Raw genomic sequence first — 12221 nt, 5'->3', positions numbered from 1 at the left:
ATTATTATTATTATTATTATTATTATTATTATTATTATTATTATTACTTATTATTATTATTATCATTATTATTATTATTATTATCATTATTATTATTATTACTTATTATTATTATTATTATTATTAGTAGTAGTAGTAGTAGTAGTAGTATGCCTATTTTATTATTAGTTGTAGTAATAAAAGCATGATAATAATGATAATAATCATAATAATAATAATTGTAGTTTTGTGGTCATCAGGGTTTTTAAAGTAAATACATAAATGTCTTTAAAATTTAATTTTAAATTTTAATTTAAAAAAATGTATTTTTAATGTTTAGCAATAATAACACCTCTAGAACAACAACAAATAATAATAATAATAATAATAATAATAATAATAATCATCATCATCATTTTTTTTGCATCAATCGTTGTTGTTTGTTAATGTGGCCCACATGGACTAGTGATCTGTGTGTCGGTCATGCTTCTTTCCCTCCCATAAATGCCAGTCTAATCAAAATGAATCTGAGAACAGCAATGATTACATCTACATTTAAAGCAATACAAAAATCATCACATGACAACATTATAATATATGTTTGTATCTTCTAAACGCATAAAAGCAGAAGTTGTTGTGTTTCAGACTGAAGCTCCTTCCTCTTTAGAAATCATCCCACGTCCACTCGGTTATTTGGAGAAAACTGAGCCATTAATTTCTTTCCCCATTATTTTTGTTGATGACGGAGTCAGTGGTCGCCACCCTCTGGTTCTCCTCTTCATCATGCTCTATAATTAAGCCAATCACTGTTCTCCATAAAAACAATTCCTGGAGTTCCCGGTAAAAGATGTTTTTGAGATGGTGGCAGATTCCGGTGTGACCCTGATCCTTCCCAGGGTCACGTGATCAGAATTCAATAAGAGTTATTCTCTCCGAGGGGGCGAGTTGGTGAATTGAACGACAGCAGAGATTTGAGAGGAGACAGATGGAAAAGTGGTGAAAAAGAGGAAGCTGAGAAAGGTTGGTTTTATATTTGTCACTGTCTAAAATCCCCCACTGTTCCCACCAGCTTGTAATCCAGACTCCTCTCCCTGACTCCCCTCAACACTGACAGTTGGCTTTTTCTCTTTTTACTGCCAATTACAGATTGTTTGGCATTGGAGTGGTGCTGAGACTCGAGGCTGACGAGTCTTCTCCACCACCACCCCCCTCCAACACCCACCCCCCACTCTCCTAGCACTGGTCCCAATTTACCCATCAAACACTGCCACCCAGCATCACAGCACTCAGGAAACACGCAGTTCCTCAAATCCCCGACTTCTCCTTAACGTGAGCCGGAGTGAAATAAAAGAGCAGCAGATAGTTCTGGAGACATGACAAACAGGCAGGAAAACAGATTTTTTATTTATTTTTATTTTTTTTATGACATCACTGAGGATCACAGAGTTCATTCAGAGTCATCTTAGAAAAACCAAGACAATTTTAAACAAATTCCGGAACAGACGCACTGTATTTGCCAAGGTCAGACTAACAAAGATGATGAAGTTAGTTCAGAGGTGATGATGAACTGATCGGCTGTGTGCAGGAGGCAGTCGCTCCAGCAGTCCAGAAGATTCTGCCTGCTGAGTGAGAAATCATTGACGGTGTTCTGGAAACAGTGCAGGTGGCAGTTCATCATTAAGTAACTGATAAATCACTTCACATCAGACCTAAAGGCGCAGTCCGCAGTTTTGTTCAGTTGTACCAGCATTGAGCAAATGCCGCAGCTCCCCTCCCCTGGCATGTAGGTGGTGCTAAGTGCACATTTCAAAGCCCTGCTTCATTCATTCACATAAACTGAAGCTTTGTTTTGTATGAATCCTCTCCCCGCTGCAGTCCCTTTGCACTTACATTATTCATGCGCAAGTCTTCACCAAGGCTAGGCTAAGCTAACCTGTAACCTGTAGTGAGTTGTGTTTTTTACTGGTAGATTTTTTTTGTTCTATTTTTTTAATTTTGTTTTTGCTTTTAAAAAAAAATCTGTTCATTCTGTTCAAACTTAAACAATGTCGTTTCTCCTCAGCACATGGCATTTAAATCGGTTTCACAGTTTGGATCACAGACTCATTTGAATGTGTAGTGTGTGTGTGTGTTATTCACATTAGAGGGTGTTGCAGTAAAATGTTTGTTGCTCTAATTACAGCCCGGTACTTTCCGGAACTCTCTCTCTGTTGTGATTGGCCTGAGGCAAAGTTGGTTTCTCCCATGTTGAGGATGAAGTGAGCATTAATGATGGAGCCTCACACTGGGACAAACTTTATTTCTGTTCAGGAGCAGGAGGCTGAAGCCCAGCCAGAATCAGGAACCATAAAACAGTTCTTTTAACTCAGGTGGAGACACAGGAACTGTTACAACAAAAAACAAATAAAAAACAAACAAAAAACCTTAATTTTTTTTGTATTTGTTTTTGTATTGTATTTTTAGTTATATTTATAATAATAATTATAATAATAATTTTATTATGATTATATTCATTTATTTATTTTTAGTTAAGGATGTCGGATGTTCATTTGTAAATGCCTCTAGTGCGACATCACAATAAAAGTAGGTAATGCGTAAAGTCACCGGGAGATACAGTGTTTTCTCTCTACATCATGGTTCTCCTTTCGCTCCCTCGGTACATCGCAGATTTTTTTTTTAATCTGATCTCACGAAATTTTCACTATACCTTGAAATATAGCAAAAAAATAAACTCAAAGACATTATAAAATAATTATACATACGAAAGTTTTTTGGCTTTAAAAATGTGGATTCTTGTTTTGAAGTTAAAAATAAGCCCATTTTCCAACGATCACTGGTAGCTTTGTTTACCTAGACGACATTGTACACAGCATACTATTGGCTAATACAATGCGAACTTGGTGTACTACTGGCTAATTAAGGCATGTTCTTCTGTTCTTCAAGCTGATTGGCTCATGCATCGTAGCATCTCTCAGCATCTTCCCTTGTCTCTCGTTCACTTTGTTCTATGTCGCCATTATAAAATTCCACTGTCCATATAATAGTGTGTTAAATGGTAATGCAGTCTAGGGAGGGTTGATAACAGTGTGGGGGAGGTTCGTAAAAGGGTAAATATTATAATAACTATCCCGCCTCTACTTCGCAATTTTTCCCATCTCGCGGCGGGTCATGGAACGCAACTACCTCGATAGGAGAGGGACCACTGTAAATATATAAACATATATTCATGTAGGAGGTGGTCCCAACTTCCTCACTGTGAAATGACCCTTGACCTTCTTCATACACAGCTCAGCTGAGTTCACTGCAGCCATGGTCTTCAAAGAGAATCAGCCTTGACAATGTCTGACGTGTGTTTGTCGCCTCCTCGGTGCCTCTGCCTCTTTTTCTTCTTCTTCTTTTTTCTTTTTTCAAAAAACCCCAGAAAGGGGTTGGGGTTTTTTTTTTTTTTTTTTTTTTTTTTTTTGCTCCGTCTCTGCAGTTGACCAGATTGGAGGCAGAACTGCTCAACATGCAGCCTCAGCCCCGTGCACGAGTGTGAGGACTCACCAGGTTGCGCCTCCTGCTGTGATTCACCACAGGTGTGCAGATGAAAGTGCCGCTGTCGAGCGTGCACTTGTGTGTGTGCGTGCGTGTGCACACTCACACTGACACACACTGAGTGTTTGAAGTGGAATCCTGCAGCTGAGCCCAGCACTGGACCTTCTTCTACTGCTGCTGCAGTTTGACATCTGCTTAAAATCCCTGGAGGTCAGCACACACACACACACACACACACACACAACTCACTAGGAATTCCTCCATCCTCACACACAAACACAGCCGTCATTGGTTTACATACGCTGTGATGTCACTCAATTGAGTTGTAACTGAGTAAAACGCAGGATGTGTGTGGGGGTGGGAGAGTGTGTCTCTGAAAAATGGTGGGAAGACTCTTGAAACATTCTGAAGTTTCGGTTATAGTTGACAGAGGACTCTTGGCTCCTGTGGACCTCGTGAAGAACCCCCACCCCCACCCCCACCTCCCTCCTGAGCGGAGGGTTTTTCTTTGAAAAAAAAAAAAAGGAAATACAGCTCTGGGTCGTCAGTTCCTGATTTATTTAAACCACTCACCTGTAGGTTTCTCTCTTCAAACACACATGAAAAAGATGTTTAAAAATAGCTTATAAATAATCTATTGCATTCGATTTAATAAAAAATTATTTTTTTTAAAAAAGCCCTGGTAGATCAACTTGACAGGCATAGTTTGTCCTGAGATGGCGCTAGTGATATAACTCCATAACTCCATAGATTCCTTTAGATTTCTGCAGTTTCACCTTCTCGCGCCTCCTACCTCAACTCCACCGTTTGGACAAGGTCTGATGAAAACGCAGCCTCGAGATTTTTTGTTTCAAATTCAATGGGTTTTTTTTTTTTATAGAAGTTTTCAGACAGAAACATTTGAAGAAAATGAAGGCGTAGACACTGACTGCAAATCCGCCGTGCGTCTGTGCGCTTAATTTTTCTGCGTTCGCGTGTGTGTGTGTGTGTGTGTGTGGGTATTTCTGTGTGTGTATGTGTGTTACCTGCATGGCCTCCAGCAGAGCTGCTAATGAGCTCCATTGATTGAAGCTGTTAATTGAGAGCTGTTTTTAATTAATCATGTTCTAACTCTGTGTGTCATGAATTATTTCTGACAGATCTGAACCTACCTGGGTTTTTGTTTTTTTTTATGATCACCACAGATTGCGTCAAATTTTAACCTGATTTTTCTTTCCTTTTTTATTGCTTTTAAGTGAATTATTCTATTCTAATTTCTAATTTAAACTGTAGCATTTAAAGGACCAGTTCACAGAGTTATCACTCGGTATTTTCAGGAATCACCTGCTGTTTACCGAGTCCGGTCTGTGGTTTTTCCTCTAACATCAAAACGTTGGCAGATTTGAAGGACAGATTTGGATCTGAATCTGGTTCTGAATCAGGATCAGACTCTGGACTAGAATCAGGAATGTGAGTGTGATTTAACAGGTGTCAGCATTAACAGGTCACCTGTTGCCATGCGGTTTGTGTGTGTTTGTATCACCATGTGTGACTAATGGACTTTGTTCTTAAAAATACATTTTCTGGAGTTTAAGGGCAATCTTTGTTTTAGAGAAGAAATAAATGTTTCCTCAGTCATTATTGATTATATAAGATCTGATAGAATTTTTGACTCTTTATCTGTTCTGTCAAAATATTGTCACAGACAAAAGGAAAAGGGGGGGCTACAAAAAAAGACACAAAAAAACTGACAGAAAACGTCTTTAAGATTCTTTTGTCTGTACCTTTAAATCCAAGGCTGAAAAGAAAACCAAATCTGTCTGAAGGCTTGGTTTTGGCTCTGGAGGATTATTTTTAGAGATACTGCCATGATGTGAGATCTGAGTAATTACCCCGGTCTCCATGGAATTATCATCATTTGTAAAAGCAAAGCCAGACATGATGAGAACGCAGCTCAAGTTTTAATAAAGTACAATTTTCCCTGAAGGCAAAACTGCACAATGAGCTGCTCAGAGCACAGGAGATTGATGTGGACTTTCAGGAGCAGACGGAGGATGTAGTGAGGGCTCTGACCACTTGTGGATGTTGGTTTGAAGAAATACAGAAAGATTACAGGGATAGTTTCAATTTTTGTGGAATCGTTGGTTGATTTATTTTACAAAATATGAAAATGTTTGGTCTCTAGAAATTTTTATGATAAGAGGAAAACCTGGAGGAGATGTCGTTGGAAAAAACTTTTAACTCTCAGACCAAAGTCCATAGAGAAAATCAGTGATTTTAGCTCAGACCAAATCCACAGTCTCTATGATTCTTCTTTAGCGCCAGTGGACACCGGACCTGCTGCCGTCTGTGGTAGGTGTGTATATAGGATCGAGGTAAAACTTAATAAAGGTCACAAAATAACAAATATTGCTCATTTAACGGGTTTTGTCAGAATTAGGGGTATTCAGAGAGTAAATGGTTTAACTTGTGCTCCATCTTTCTGTCGTTAAACTCTGTATAACTGTCAGACGAAGACGTGGACAGACAGTTGGAGATAAAAAGAATAAGATTTGTCTTGTCTCTGTTCATGTTCATCTTCTGACTGGTGTCTGGGGTTGGATTTCATGCTCTCACTGATAAAACACGGATAAACAACTGTTAAAATTCCACGATCCGTTTGAATCCTGTGGAAATTATTTCATCAGATTTTATCTCCAACGAAATCTCCTCTATTATTCAGAAGCCGTCAGAATGATGGAGTCTGACTTTAGGACTAGCACAAAAAAAATCCACAGTCTCTATGATTCTTCATCATCCATGACAAAAATACTGTTATATCTATTAGTACCAGGAGCTAGGATTACTAGATACTAAATATGTGGGCGGAGCTTATTGTATACGTTTGATTCCCTTCAGCATCCAAACCTTTGTTCACCATCAACCTTTTCTTTACGGAACTGTTGTGACAAGGGGAACGTGAAGGAACTGTTTTTAGAAGGAACTCTATGATCGTCCCTGGATTTTAAAGCCAGTGGAAACAAGAACAAGAACAATATGAAATTGGTTCCTGATGCTAAAATAATCCTTGGTACTATGCTGTAGAGACACGGTTCTGTGTCAGTACCGATGCTGGAGGAGTTTCCATTGTGACAGCAGTGGCTGAGTGTACAGGAAACAGCTGCTGCTTAAATGCACTGATCCCCCGAAGACACTGATTTTTAATCACATTGATTCTTTTTTTTTTTTTTTACTGTGAGCAAAAATGTATTAGATGACTTCTCTGACTTAAAAGCTCCGAGAAAATCCAGGAGGGAGAGGTTTTTATCTAAAAGCTCCCTCTCCTGAAAGAAGGCGATGATAATTTAGCCTCAGATTTCCCTCTCCTGAGGAGAATAAGACGAAGAGAAGAAAAATGCAAATAAATGCAGAGCTCAGATCAATAAAACTTGTGATGGAGAAAGAAGAGGAGCAGCTCTCTCTCTCACTATTCTTCAATCACCTGCAACCAAAAGGAGTTGAACAACCAGTTCTCACTTTTCACTCAGAATAAAATGAGCTGGGTTTTTTTTTTTTTTTTTTGGCCTCTTCTTTTGGTTTCCGCTGTTTTTGGATTAAAGCGGGATCGTTTCTTTTCATTAATGTTTTGGTGTTTTAAGGTGTTTCTGGTCCAGAAGATGGAGCCGTAGTTGGTTTGTGATGGGCATGGAGCTGCTGGAGTCCGGTCTTCTCTCGTCTTCACTCAGGCCTCAGTGGGTTTAATAGAAATCACTGGCTAAATTCAGTCTTTTCATTTTTCCCAGTTTGAAGTACAGGACATACTACAGCTATAACCTGTTCATTTCCACGGCGTAGCACCCCCCTGTGGTGTGAGAACTTGTCGGCCGGGACTGGTCTGGTCCTGGTCCACACGAACTGCTTGGATTTGTTGTTGTTGTGTGGTTTCTGACAGTCGTGTGTTACTGTACATGGCTGACAACGTTGTTAACAAAGAAATCTTCTGAGGGAAAACACACTTTCTGATGATTCTTTCTGTTTTGTCGAGTGTGTGTGTGTGTGTGTGTGTGTGTGCGCGCGTCCATTATTCGCTCAGTGCCTGTTGTGTCCACTGTTGTATTGTTACCAATCTCTCTGTTGAAGCTGTTTTTTAAGACAATAGCAGAAAAACACCAGGGGCATGTTTGAATAAAACCAACGCTGTCCACACACACACACACCCCCACACACACACGCACACACACACACGCACACACACACACACGCACACACTCTCCCCATACTGTTAGCAGAGACAGGATTATCCCACTCACTTTCACTCGTTTTCTACAACCCTCTGTTTTTAACTGTCAGCAAAATCCAACACACATGCATACACACACGCACACACACACACGCACACACTCTCCCCAGGGTTCTGGAGTAACTCAGTAGGAGGCAGCGTCACCTCAGCCACGCCCCGTTTTCTTCCTTCTTCCCGTCCAATCGTGTCCCGTTTTTTCTTCTTGTCCAATCCTTTTGCACCCGTTGACAGCAGGTGGTCTCTAACTCTCAACCAATGGGAGCTCTGGGTTTATGTGTCTCAGCAGGAGGTGTAAAGCTGCTCAGCAACAATGGAGATCGTGGTGCTGGTGCAGAGTACGAGGGATTGGAGGGGGTGATGTTGTAGTAAAAAAAAAAAGATGACCTACTTTTTTTCCGTGGTAGTTTTTTTTTTTTTTTTTTTTTTTTCGTTCCCAGCGTGTGCCTCCTCTGAGATCTTTCTCCTGCTCCTCCTCTTCTCCTCCTCCCCCTCCTGCTCCTCTGCTGCGGAGGTGGCCTCTAGTAAAGACTGGAAGTTAGGACCCGGGCAGGTTTTGTCGAATTGAAAAACATTTGCTTCCCTTAAACATCTTCATCACTGCAGTGACGGCAACAGAACACCGACTGACGTAGACCATCGCAGACGAACGCAGACTGATGCAATTCAAAAAGACCAATACAGACTGACATAGACTAACAGAGACCGACCCAGAACACCATAGACAAACCCGGACAATCACAGATTTACACAGACCACCACGGACAAACCAAGAACAATACAGACTAACACAGACTACCACAGACTAACCTAGACCTCAGCATAGGAACCCAGACCACCACAACATAGAAAAACCCAGACCACGACAGACGACCACAGACACAGGTTTTCTCTTCATTCTGTTCAAAGACTTTAATCTAAAGTAATTCCAGCAGTTTGTCAGTGAAGAGAAGCAAATCAGAGAAAATCAAAGACAGTCAGAGCAGAGTGAAGTCACGGATGATTCTGACAGCTCTTCTTCTTCATAAACAGACACCGGTCTCAGATTTCTTTACATTCATCTATTTGATCATGAAGGAATAAAAAAAAAAACAGATCAAAGTTTTGGACTTTACATACACCTTCTGTAAAAAACACTGAGAAACTGACAGGAAGTCAGTCATCACAGGAGGAAGCTCGCTAAAACACTAGCTTTATGAACAAACATATTTATACATTTACTTAAATATCACAACATAAACCAGGACTAAAGGCCAGGACTGGACTCTGACAATGGTCTGGACCAGAGAGGAATCATGAATTTAATAACAACAATTATAACTGTTTTTTTTTTAAAATAAATTTTAAAAAATTGCAAATTTAGGTTAAAATACAAATAAATATTTCAAAGTCAAATATATGTTAAAAAAACATAATACATATGTACATAATTCGTTGTCATTGCTACACCTTCCTGTAAAGACCAAAAAATAGATAATGTTTTAAATTTTGAAAATTTCGCCCACGTGACACATCTTTATACTCAATCGTTTTTCCCAAAAACCCACGTTGGAGCAAATCCCATCGCTCCACGGGACAGATCACAAACCGGCAGTGTTTGATGAATTTCACACTGACGGAGGAGCTTCTTCCTCCAGCTGCTGCATTTGTGACGGACAGATGCTGGACTAATGCAGCGTACAGGAGAGATCGGCCGCCTGCCCTCCTGGTGGCCAGGCAGGCTGCAGCAAAGCAGACTGGGACATGTGGAGGAAAGAGCTGCTGCTCCTTTCACTCACGTCTTTAGATCTGGAGGTGAAGCAGAAGTGACCTCACTGTAGTCCAGACTCCACTGCACCACAGGCCCAAAGTCATTTTTGGATATTAGAAAGGGAACGACAACATAAAGTAGATCAAATGTTAATAAATAATTATATATAAATACAGAAAAATGAAAAAAAAAAAATTTCTTAAATTTTCTAAATTCTAAATTCTTTGGCCAGACACACCGTATTCCCAAAAAATGTTTTAACATATTTAAAAGTTATTGAAGGGGATTGTTAAAAATAGCCCGTAAACTGCATTAAATATATGCTTAAGATGTTGTCATATATTGTAAAGTTAAAAATATATTAAGGTCAAGATTCTTTTAAGTAATTTTTAACTTGTTGACTTCCTTAAAGACTTGTTGACTTGGACTGAGGACTTTTTGACCTGGACTCGATGACTCTGGACTCCGTGGTGAAGTCTCATGTGGTGAACTCGGATTTTCTTCAGTTACAGAAAATTATTTTACAAAACTCAAATGGTTTGCATCATAGTTTATGTAAAAACTCACTTTTTTTCTGTGATGCAACCAAGGGAAAAATCTCTTTCCTGCTTTGAAAATCAAACTATACATACTTTGTTAGTTCGTTTGTTCATACTTAATAAATAATAAATAAAAAAGAATTTGTTCACGACAGATGTTGATGAAAGGCTGTTCACCAAACAATCACTCAGAAAAATTATAAAAAAATATAAGAAAAATAACATCGACTGTCTCTGATTGGTTCAGAGGTTTGACTGGGCTGGAAAAAAAGATCAAATGTTCCCCGGTGAGATTAAAACCAAATGTTCATTTCTAATCCTGGAGATAAAGTCCTGTGTGATATGATTTTTAAAAGGTTAGAAGAATCCCTGCAGGATTAGTGTTGACTTCACTTTTGCACACATTTATGTAAATGTAGTCAGAGCTGAGGCAGCTGCAGGACGACACACACCTGTGTGGACCACACACACACACACCCACACACACACACACACACACACACACCGTGTCAGGGGTGAAGTGATGGGTTTCAGAAACACAACTCTACTGATGACAGAGGATAGAAAGATTGTTAGAAAAAGAAAAACCAAAACGTCCACAACTGAACTGTTTCCATAACAGATGTTAAGAAACTTTTTAGACCACCGACCAGTTTCATGTCAGTGGCGTCAGTGGTCTGATGACCTTTGTTGATGACATTCACACTCTTGTAGTTCTGAAACAGAAGTTGTTGGTGTGAAGACCTCCTAAACACCACCGGACGACCTTCTAGTGATTTACTGGTGACTTGACAACCACCTGTTAACCTCCTGGTGACCTGTGACAACCTGACATCCACCTGACGACCTTCTAGTGACCTCCTGGTGACCTCACGACCTCCTAGTGACTTACTGGTGACCTCACGACCTCCTGGTGACCTCCTGCTCCTTTTCTTCTGTGCTCTTCCTACTCCTCCAGCCTCTACACTCAATCCTTCGTCCCATCCTCCTCCTTCACCTACTTTTCCTCTTTGTTTTCCCCCTTATCCTCCACCTTGCCCCTCACCCCCCTGCTCCTCTTCCTCCTCCCTCACCCAGACTCTATCCTTCATCCTGAGCTCATTAACCTTTTCACGCTGATTGATTACGTATGCTCATCCTTCATTGGCTGCTCCATGACAAACATCGTTTTTCTTTTCTTCTTTGTCATTAATTCTCTGATTAATGTGTGAGAATTCCTCACCTCTGATTGGCTGGTGTGCCATTTAACTCTGACTCGGCGCTTTCTGTCAACAGACACAGAGTCAATTTTACTGTCACAACATGAAGGCTACAGTAGTACTAAAAGGTAGTATTTCTGAAGGTGGAACTAATGTTGGCTTCTTGTTACCACAGACAGCTCTGAGAGATGGATAATAAAAACAAGTGGCACGCAATGATAATAGTAATGAGAAGAAGAAGAAGAACAATTAGAAAAACAATAAGTTGTGCAAAAACAGCTTAAAATTCCTGAGCATTTAAAAACTGTAGAAGGAACAAGAATATTTAAAGAATTTTTTTGTAAATAAATGTGTATTTTTTTTTACCTATTAGCTCTCTCATTTAGCTAACAGTTTGAAAAACCAGGAAATACATCAGCGTTCAACTGGAGCTAACTTTGAGTCTCTTTCCGAGCTAACCACCAAACAACTCTGAGCAGTAGTTTTTTTTATACATTTCTTTTTAAAAATCTTTTTATAGTCGGTGAATCACAGAGAGGTTTCATGTATATTTAACATCAGTGTGTCTGAGCGGAGACAGTTTGGAGCCTTCGGCTGTCAGAGATATTTATGCTCTGCTCTGATAACTCTACAGACAAATGCTGCTGTGATCGACTGCTCTGGTCTGATTTCTACCAACTGACGATTGGGGCGGGGAGGGGGGAAGCGGGGAGACAGAAATTTTGATTTTTAAAATTTCCTAAATTTTTTTTTTTTTTTTGAAACATAAATTACAATCCTGTGGCCCAGGTGCCTTCCTGCAGATTTAGACTGAGTGTTCAAATTTATTAAAACACCACCAGGTCAGACTCTTCCTGGTACAAATTTAAAATTAGACCAGAGCCTGGCTAGAAAACAAAAATATAATTTCATATATATATATATCCTTCATATCTTTTTTTATTATTATTTCACTATAATTT

At 39.6% G+C, this 12221-nt stretch overlaps 1 long non-coding RNA gene across 1 annotated transcript in view; it reads left to right on the top strand.

Annotated features, from left to right (window-relative positions):
• Nucleotides 1–12221, top strand: part of LOC107989034 (uncharacterized) — a 48426-nt gene that overhangs the window by 28920 nt on the left and 7285 nt on the right. The window contains exon 4 of the long non-coding RNA XR_001760530.2: nt 3458–3726. This is a non-coding gene — a long non-coding RNA (uncharacterized LOC107989034). The remainder of the gene's footprint in view (nt 1–3457; nt 3727–12221) is intronic.

This window comes from Cynoglossus semilaevis, chromosome 9, assembly GCF_000523025.1.
Source record: "Cynoglossus semilaevis isolate Cse_v1.0 chromosome 9, Cse_v1.0, whole genome shotgun sequence".
Classification (NCBI taxonomy): domain Eukaryota; kingdom Metazoa; phylum Chordata; class Actinopteri; order Pleuronectiformes; family Cynoglossidae; genus Cynoglossus; species Cynoglossus semilaevis.
Note: the sequence above shows the minus strand (reverse complement) of the source record. Positions and strands in the feature narration are given on the sequence as shown.